Here is a 10,899-nt window from a genome sequence, read left to right on the forward strand (position 1 = left end):
TCCACACATCCTCTGTTGGCCCAGTATTTTTGCTGTTCTTAATAACTCTTCCTTCTCTTTTCATGACAAACAGACTCATTAGGAAAGGCCTATGGAGCTCTGAGGCTTAAGCAAGTAGTTCACACTTCATTTTACTGCTGTTCTATACTTAGGTCTTTATGCTTAATTAATTGTTTTATCCTGTGGAAATAAAATGTAGCAGGAGATGTCTGTCAAATATTTCCAATTGAGATCCTTGAAAGACTTCAAACTCCTAAAGAGTATTTTAGACAGTTGCATGATAATATTTTGAAGTGAAGACTGATACAATGCAATGTTTTTAACAGAGAAGAAGAGAGTGTTTGAAAATTCCCCAGCATTCAAGCTGGTACAACTGGAGAACTGGGTAAACTTAGAAATCTACTGAAATGGAACTTCAGAAATTAATCCAAAAGTTGGCTGAAATCTGAAAACAGCCGTGTAAGTCTGGAATAGATGTCCACAGGGGGAGTAAAGACAAAATAACTAAGACTAATTTCTACACAAAATAATATTTCCAAGTATAAAGCCTACACAGTGCTGCTAGCCTATATAGTAATGAAGTGTAGCAAACTAATAGGCCCTTTACCTAGAAAGGTTTACAACCTAAGGCTGAATAGATACAATAAAGAAAGGACAAACTATAAGCAAAAAACATGGTAAATCTCTTCTAAGCAGAGCAATGTACAGAACTGCTGGTTGTTTAGACACTGGCTACATAATGTGCTAGGGCTTATTGTCTGCAAAGCCAAAGAATGGCTATTTTTCTGAGCAGTACAAGCCCAGAAGGACCATAGTGAAGAAGTTGACAGCTGTTTGTGTGAGGCAGGGATGAGGCAGGAACAAGGCTAGGCCTGCTGGATGCCCACAATCAAAGGAGTCCAAGTGCTGTGTGTGCAGTGCTTGTCTCTCTCTGTCCTGTGATTCCTTCGATCCTGTGACTCCTTCACTCCAAATAGCCAGTACACATTTACACTGGGGAAAGAAGGCTGAAGCTCTCTGCACATAAGTACACCCACCTTGCTCTTGAGCATGTTGTAAACAGCAAGTTATTCTCATCAAAGTCAGGGGGACATTATTTAAAACCCATGTTTTGCTGGTGAGTAAATGTGGTGAAGGGCCTCCCACCACTCCCCAACATGATTTGAGGGAACCCAACTCTGCCTCTGCCATGCAACAGGAAGGGAAAGTGGTGACAGGCTATGATCCAGTAACCAAGATCCTGCCTGGGTTTTTGCCTTAAGAAACTCCATCTACTGCACAGATCAGTTACATTTTTGTTTATGTGACAAAGAGGTGATACAACATGATGGACCAATTCCTGTGGCAATGAGAATTGTGTTTGTAGTTGAACTCCCAAACCACAAATTCAAAACTTACGGTGCCAGATGTCTCCTGCAATTAAAGTTCAACCATCAAGGATCAACAATGCTTAGGCAAGGTAGTATCAAGACATTGTGAAATGAACTTGCAGAGTTACTAGTCTACCTGTAATGAGTCAATAGCAAAGGAAATCTGATCATCAGATGCTTTTATGCACATGAGCATTATATCAGCTGAAAGCAAAGTAAGTAAAAGCAGTGAAGTAAAGGTCAAAAATAGGGACATAAATGCTTCGGGTTGTCTGTGATAAGAGCTTTTGTCATTTGAATGCCACTCAGCTTTGCACTGCAGTTCCATGAAGAACCTTCCTTGAAAACAGTGTGCAACTCAGTGGTCCCCAGGAGCAACATCCCTAAGAACATTTCTTATTGCCAATGCAGTCTTATTCTGGGGTATGGCAACTGTCAGGAAACTTGCCATTAAGTAATGTAAAGTCTTGTAAAAGGATGTTCCTTCCCTGAGTACCAGTAATTTCTCCATTTAATGCCAGCCCATGGTGATGTGGTAATTTATTTTTGTAGGAATGGAAGAAAGCACTAGTGTTGAAATGGAAGAGATTTATTTTTTTTTTGTTAATAGCAGAGTTTCTGGTGTCTCATGCCTTTCCGAAACTGTGAGCAAGCAGGCTTAAACTCATCGCATTTTGCTTCTCGCCTAAAGGCAAATTACTACTATTAATAACAGTGTTTAATCTAGAATGGTTCCTCTCTCTCTGAGGCTGAAGGAGAATTACCTTTTTTTTTCCCTGTATCAGGTCCCCAGCTGGTGTTAAAAGAATGAAAAAGATATTTTTAACTTCTGGACTGAGGTGCTGCTGATCTCTCTGGGGCTTTTTTCCCACAGCTTCACCAACCCCAGGGGTGTACTATTGGTCTCTGCATGTGCAAGACCTGCTGGTCAAGAGAAGTATTTCTCAGCAGCATAAAAAGGCATTCACATACGTTTAGTATTTGAATTGTGTGGTAGCACAAGTGATGGCTGAGCTACAGCTGAGGCTATGGATGACTGAGTCTTTCAGAGGACTCATGCAGATGGTTTCTTCACCAGCTGAGTGTGATGGATGAGTACAGGGTCACTTAGACTGTAGATGCAACAGTTGGTTAGGATAATAGCCATATGCTTTGAGTGTGCTAGCTTGGTGGGATCTCTAGATTTAAGTGGACCTTAGTGGTTTTTGCCACAGATGGATGGTGCAGGCTTTGAGGCAGTCTGTTCTTCTGCCTCAGGCTGAGGGAGGAGTAGCAGTTCCTTGCAGGGAATCAGGGCGACCCATCATACAGGAAGGGGTTTCTTGGCATGACTGAGTGAGGCAGAACTGGACTTTTAATGTTTGCAAGTTATTTCTTGGGGCCCTTCAAAATGCATTCTTTAAAGAAATCTGCAAAGATGGAATTGATGAGCCTCTCCTTTCCATATGAAATATATTATAGAAATGTGCCTAGCATGGAGGTGCAAAGGATTTGAAGGCAGTAAAGAGAGGGAAATCTTGTTTTCCTTGCTAACACAAAAAAAATTATTGAGCCCAGGAACACTGTATGACCAAAATCTGTGTGATTTCTGCAAAGGGTGTTTTATTTTTCAAGAGCAATTTAAATGTTTCATAACCCAGTTTGTTAGTCACAGCTGAATATTCCACTGTAAAACACTTAGGTGTATCTGTGCAGTTTAGATCCTTGACCCAAAGTGAACGCCTTTCTTGCCCCTGCTTTTGTGATGAATATTTGATAATCAGCTCAGTTGTTCAGGTTACTTTCTCTGTTCTTGCCTCGCAAACATTGCTGAAAATCCTTTTTTCTCGTCAGTCAGCAGTTACAAATATGGCTTTTGGCTTCACAAAGACCCACAAAGACCCGACTGAACTCTGAGCAACTGGTGGTCTATACATGGAACAAAGGAACTATTTAATTGTTCTACCCAAAAAGGAGTCACAATAATGCACTTTCCACCAATGCAAACTTCTCTTTAAGCCCATACTGCAAATTAAAGTAGGCGTATTCCAAATGTGAGCTACTCTTCATGCTCCAATTTTAATGACACCCCCCAACACATATTTGTTCTGTAATTAAGCTATTCTTAATTGAATATATCATTCTGGGCAAAGATGAAAAGGAAAATGAAATAACTGTCAGAACCAACTTCTAGCATTTCTTGCAAGTGACCCATTTATCTTGTTAATTCTGAAGAGAACAACACTTCCAAAGAAAGGATAAAAACATTAATAGTTTGGGTGACCATATGAGTATCCAGAGAGTTCCACTGGGATTGAAATGTATTGTACTCAGTACATATTTACATAAATGTCAAGGGGTTTATAGTCAAAAAGCTCAGACTTGAAAAGGTTTACAGTCACGCTTAGCGTATTCATCACGTTGAGCAAATGGTCTCCCAGAAAGTCAGTGGACTATTTGCATTCATAAAATTAATTACATGCTTATATCTTTTATGCCTGGTCCTTCCAATGGATTTCGCTGTGTGAACTCGGTACTGTTGGAGAATGCTACAGGCCTTAGTGGATCCCATGCAGGCACATTGCTTGAGTGGAAGCAATTCATTTGGAGGGGATGTATTATACTGAGAAAGTGGGGAAGAAGGAGACAAGTGGTTTTAAACTTCCTCTTCCATTTTCTCTGTACAAGAATACACAAATATATGTGATGTTTCTAATACAAATGTTTCTTAACAGCACATACACTGTACCAGGAATATGCTAATAGAAAATGATTTCTGTTTAATGACACATTTAAATTTTTTTCCCCAGATACTTTGCCAAAAAGACCCAAACAACTTGGTAATGACCGCAGTTGGAAGAAATTAAACTTGACTGAATTCTGCAAGTGAGCTATTTACTGTGCTCCTTGAATTTCTTGTGATATTTTAAACCCAAGGTGAGGGTATGAGTATTACGCAGTTTTTTTTTACCCATCATGAAATGGATTATTCTTTTATGTTTTCACAGATTACTGCTTAGGTTTCCTGTACTCTCATTTGCTTACTGCTTTGTCATAAAACACCTTTGCATTAAGCCTGTAAGGAGCATCAATAAGAAGCTGTAGGCTGTATTCTGCACCAGGCAGACCACCATGGTAGGTGCCTAACACCACCTCCCAGGGATGGAAGCCCTACTGACCCAGGATTTGAAAGCTCTGAAGCAATTTATGCAATACTTGTCTCATTTTCCACCCTAGTGAGGCCTCATCTGGAGTGCTGTGTCTGGTTGTGGGCTCCTCAGTACAAGAGAGACATGGAGCTCCTCAGGCAGGTCCAGTGAAGGACTGCAAAAATTATTAAGAGACCAGAGCACCTTGCTTATGAGGATAGGCTGAGGAAGATGGGCCTGTTCACTCTTGAGAAGACACGACTGAGAAGGAACCTCATGAATCTCTGTAAGTATCTGAAGGAAAAGTGTAAAGAAGATGTATCCAGGCTCTTCTCAGTGCTGCCAATCAATAGGACAAGAGGCAATGGACAGAAACTGATGCACAGGAATTTCCACCTGAATATGAGGAGGAACTTCTTTGCTGTGGGGATGACCATGCAGTGCAACAGATTGCCCAGAGAGGGTGTGGAATCTCCCTCACTGGAGGTATACAAGACCCATCTGGATGCAACCCTGCACCATGTGCCCTAGAATGACCCTGCTTGAGCGGGGAGGTTGGAGCAGATGATCACCTTCTGTGGTCCCTTCCAACCTCACCTATTCTGTGATTCTGTGATTCTGTGATTTTGGAAATCCTAATACTTGCAGTACCTAAGTTAGGTACCTCTAAACAGGCTGCCTGATTATAGTCCTAAATGTTTCTGTACTACTTCCAATGTTTTTTTTTCTCTGGACCAGGCCAGTCCTATTGTTATACTTATTGGGCAAGAAAAAATCTAGAGGCATTTGTTACTTTCCTTGAAAACAAACTGGGCCTGAACATGTATTTTTATTTTTACTTCATTTTATTGAGATCTTCATAAGTACAATGAAACTTGACAACGTACCATATGGTGCATAACCATTAACTCAGAATACAATCCATTGTCATAAAATTACATCTACAGACTAGTCAACAATCTCTACTGGGACACATCAGTGAACTCATTTTGCTCAAGATCTGAAGTCCTTCAAAGCTATGGAGTGTCTGCAGAGTGAAAAATCCCACAGAATGACAGAGGGAGTCCCATCGTATAAATCCCAGCCCTATGGTTATAGATGCATAAAAAGATCAAAAAGAATGAAAGACACACACAATCGCAAAGCAAACATTTCCAAATAAAATGTTGCTGATAACTTGCATCAGGGGAAGATCTGATCCCCAGCTTTTTCTTAGTGTGAAGCACTGTAATACTACTCTAAAGAACAGCACATATGTACAAGGGAGTTTCAAAAGCTCCATGCTGGTCTAACTAACTCTGCTGAAGTCAACCTCAACAGGAACTAATTGTGGTATTTTGAACACATTGGAAAACCCAAATAAATGGCAGATAAAAAAACCCCTCTTCCATCAAGGGTGTAAAAAATACACAATACTTATGAAAATCATACTAATTATGCTTTCATTATTAAGCAAAAATTCCTATTAGTTCTCACACTCTTCTGACTACTCTTGCCATGCTGTCAAAAACCCTGTACAAATAACTCTAAGTTGTGAATCAATATTCATGTAAACTTGCATTTATCTTCATTTTATTAAGAAATATAAAGCCCTTTCTCTCCACAAAGCATGTCCTTTCTTTCTTGCTTTGCAGCTGTACCAGGAGCCTTTGCTCAGATGTGTCTCAAGGCCTCTAAGCAATACAGGCAAAATCTGTGGTATCTTGGCAAGAATTAGAGGGTTGGATGGGAAGGGTGGAATTTCCTGTGCTGTAAAAGAGTAAAAGGGAGAAGGTAAGTTAGGTATGGGGTGAGGAGCTGGTGCCTATCAGAGAGCCAAGGGTTCTGTGGAGGCAATGAGATGGTGAATATTGCTCTGACCACCTAAGCTCTGCAAACTGAGAGGCCAGCAAGGATAAAGCTCAGGGATGCAGCCTGCTGCCTTAGGCAGTAGGATATTTATGCTTTGAACAGGACCTACTCACAACTGTTACAATCCTCTATGAGAAAAATATATTAATGCCTTCCGTCTATTTTTAATTTGTTTCCTTCTGCCCATGTCCCTCACCAATTGCAGATTCTGAGCAGGTGCATTGCCAGATCTTCCATTGCCCTGCTATGGGATAAAACCTGTTCCTGTTCCACACTTGGAATGCATTTGAGCATGAGGTGTCCCTGTCTGTGCTGTAAGGTGGCTATGGTAGCAAATCATGTTCTTCAGCTACAAAAACATTGCATTTTGGGTATGTTAGTTCCAACAATATGAAATATTTCCATATAGCATTGAAATATGGTCTCTTTCTTATTCCATGGCTGCTGGATAAATGGTAAGGCTCTCTGATCCCCCTTAAATTCAAAGTCAGAAAAGGTGTTATCTACTGTCTGTAGACAGATATGAGAAGCAGCTGTCTGCCTGGACCAGACAGAAGTAGTATTTCTTCCCACACATGAAGATCAAAAACGATGATTGCACATAGGCAAAAGGCCTATGTGCTGTCACTGGTGAAGACAACTTCCTAGTTTCATTATGACTCTGTTCCTGGTTAATTTGGCATTTCATACAGCATTTTGTCATATTAGAAATGGACCCAAAACTATCCACTTCCAAAAGTAGCTGTTGAAGACAAAGAAGTGAATGGATAATTTCTTTTTCCAACCAGAAACCAGTATTTGGCCATCACTCATATTTACTCTATGCACCAACTGACACATAATGGGTAGTGGGCTTTTTTGTTGGTTATTTTAAATTTGTCTGTGTTTTTTAAAGTTTTTTTTTTTTTTTTTTTTTTTTTTGTTGGCTTTTTTTCCCTGTTCAAATCACGTCTATTCATAGAGAAAGGTTTTTCTTTAACTTAAAAAATAGCTGTAGGTGCTCTAAGAGGTGAAAATATTCACTCTAATTCATATTTCTAGAGTCTGACATTGTTTCTGCTGTACAACACTGGCATCTGCACCTTGCCTTGATCTCACTGATTGCCTTGTCTGAGCATGAAAACATATGCTACTAACCAACAGGATGAACGTTTTCAAGCCAACTTCAAGGTACTGTATATGAAATCAAACCAGCAAAAGAAACAGAAGTCTTACAGCCTCCTTCTCTATCTGAGATGTTAGGGTCTACCTTGTTTTTATCACCTAGCTTCAAAGTGTTTCTAGAAATGCAGAATATGAGTGCCTAGCCTTCACAGGACACTTTCAAGCTGAAAGAATAAAGTAAGAAGTAATAAATATGTGCTGACCTCATTTGTCCCAGAACAGTTCTAATACAGCAAGCACAAGGTTCATAAAGCCTGAAAAACAGCCTCAGATGCTTTGCATGCCAGCCTCTAGATTTTGGTCTTCAAGCTCAATTGTTGCAGTCTCCACAGAGAGTGTATGTGAGGTATTATCTAATTGTCCTCTATAAATGTGACATGCACTAACAATACCTAACCCTTACAAAGAGGTATGCATTATCTGTTTTCCATCTTCTTCATAATTCATAATCCATCTTCATGTTCCCAGCTTTCCCAGTCCCTCCCATTTCAGAAGATGAGTATCCAGGATGAAGCAGTTCCTCTGCCTGGATTACTTAATGGCTAAGAAGAACTAGCATTTACTAGAATATAAAATATTTTTTTGGCTTTGTCTTTCTGGCAAACCCTTTGCTTGGCAGGTTATTACAGGTGAATCTTTCAGAGGGGACTCCAAAACCCTGTGCTCCATCTGTCTTAGTATTCAATTTGTAATGGTGATGTAACAGCAACTTTTGTAAGAGCTGAGGTATTCTTGGACAAAATTCCCATCCTTCTATTATCTCCTGTGAGCCATCTGGTTGCTGTCCTTCACAGGAGAGGATTTTCTGCAACTAGTTTGAGTCTGATTTCCCAAAGAAATGAGTTTATACAATGATATCATTCCACTGGTATTCTATTCGTATCATGAAAGACAGAGATCCCAAGGATTACTCGGAAAGATCTCTAAGATCATTAAGTCCAACTGTTAGCTTAGCGTTTCTATCTGCTCCCTGGGAATTAGAAGGTACACTAGAGATGGGACACTCAAGTTAATATTCCCACTGAGGAAAGTATAGGCAGTTATACAACCTCTTTGACCAAGGGATCATCTTGCATGCAGTTCCAGAGTAGCAACTAAGCTACTTTAGCTGGTATGATAAGTGAACTGGAAGATGTTGAAATTATTGTGTGCATGAAGGAAAAATTACAGGGAAAAGACATAAACATAATAAACCAGGATTTGTATTTCTACTCCTCTTTGCTTGTTTGTTAATAGTCTTATAGAAAAATTTTATTCCTATATAAATCCCAGGGCCCTCCCAATTGTTTTAAAGCCTTCTTGGTGATCCAGTGGTGCACATCAGTGTGAACTTTGAGTATAGACCTGAAAGTAATGTATGGTTCACTGTTCATCACTGGTGGTCACCAGTAGGACATTTGGTACCTCCTTAATATCTAGGCATATCTTCTCTTTAGGTAGGGAGACATTACCCAGTGTATGAAGAATTAATGACCCAGACTGCAGCACATAAACACAGAAAAAACATACAAACACCAACTTTCATGGGTCATCAAAGCCCATTTCTCCCACTGTTGGTAGTCACTTCATGTAATCCCTCAAATAGTTTGAAGATCCTTTTTTAATTCCCAAGAATTCAGACACAGAATTTCAAATGTACAAATGAAAGCCAGGAAATGCAAAAAATTCAGGAGACCTTAAAGGAAAGTAAATTAAAATACACTGCAGAAGAACTCAAATGAGACTGCAGCTTTGAAGTGAGCTCATTTGTGTGTGTATTTCAGCAAAAATATTCTTTTTAGATACCTGCTAAATCTATTCTTTCTTACTTGTGGATCTGCATTTTTTATTAGCAAGCTCTGCACTGCAACTTTTTGAGTTGATGCTGAACTGGATCTCTGCTCTAATATTGGGATTTTTACCTTTGGAAATTGCCAATAAATGGTACTTCCAAATAGTTAAACTTCCCCTCCACATGCTTTAGAAGTGATAGTTCAGAAATGAAGGAAATTCTGACAAAAGAAACTTGACATAAGAATAGCTGAGACTCATAGCAACAAAGGGGATTATACCAAGAAGGTGGAAAGTTAGTACTTTCCAAGTAGGAATGGAGTGATCTAGTCTGACACGAGTGAAATCCTATCCAGAGAGGGTGTAAGAAAAGGAGAAAACCGGGTATTTTTCTGAGATATTGAACTACAGATTGCTGGGAAAATGTATGAAATTTGAAAGGCATGTGCATGAGAACTTAAATAATTTGCCTGAAAGATGGTTACACAAGGAAACTTCGCTTTGCAGTGAAGCTTAAAAGTCCAGCCTTGATGTAATTTTATTTCTTTCTCCTTGTGGGAGAAATTTGATTAATTAAATATTTTGTATGTGAAGTTTCAGAGAGGGGAAGAAGAATTGGAAAATAAAGAACAATGGGAATAAGCACCAGTGCTCAATGTTGAGGTCAATAATGTGATACTGCTTGATACATAATCTTTAGTTAACCATAAAAAATAAGACTGTACTGTTGTGAGATGATGGAAATGGTGAGAACAATTCCTTGCTGACCCTTGTAATCAGTTTATGCACTGAAGTGTGAGGTTTGATTTCTTCCTTTTGACTGAGGAATAATTTTTTTCTGTTTAAAAAAGTGTAGTAGTATAAATACCACCTTCAGTTTCTTCCAGATTTTTAGTCTTTTGTTACACCTTCTTTTTTTAAATCTGGGGTAAGCATGAAGAAATAGATAAATCCATTTTTACTTCATCAGCGTCACTTGATCCTAGCCAAAAGCCTGATATAGTGCCCAGTGAAAATTGATGGGATATTATACATTATGTTCTGTCTTCTCTCAAGCCATATAACCTACATTTTTGAAATCTCTTGCAAAATTAATCAGTCCACACTGAATTTTCCCTCAGGTACTTCAGAAACCAGCTAAAGCAATAGCCAAAACATTAGTGAATATCTTCATGTGATTACGGATGATAAGTGCCTAAAGAACTGGCACAGAAAAACCATTATACCTATATTTAAGGAGGAGGGGGAAGTGGGGAAGAGGAACCAGGGAACTGCAGAGCCTTCATTACAACTTCAATATGTGGAAAGTTACTGGAACAAACATCCAAATTTTCAGCATCGAGAGCATAAGGTGCTAAGGAATGGCCAACATTTATTTGCGAAGAACAACTTGACAAAAACCCTTCTCTCCTTAAGACAATGGGCCTAGCCTATGTGAAATGAGAAAAATGCAATACATCTTGACCTTCCTGAAATGTTTCACACAACTCCACAACTCATTGTCAAAGGCAGCATAGGGCAATATGACCCAGGTGAAATGAGAGTGACAGACTGGAAAACAACTCAAAGAACCAGTGTCAGCAGCTCAGTGTTAAACAGGCAGTCAGCATCAAGTG

The sequence above is a fragment of the Acanthisitta chloris genome, unplaced genomic scaffold (assembly GCF_000695815.1).
Source record: "Acanthisitta chloris isolate BGI_N310 unplaced genomic scaffold, ASM69581v1 scaffold23290, whole genome shotgun sequence".
Taxonomy (NCBI): Eukaryota; Metazoa; Chordata; class Aves; order Passeriformes; family Acanthisittidae; genus Acanthisitta; species Acanthisitta chloris.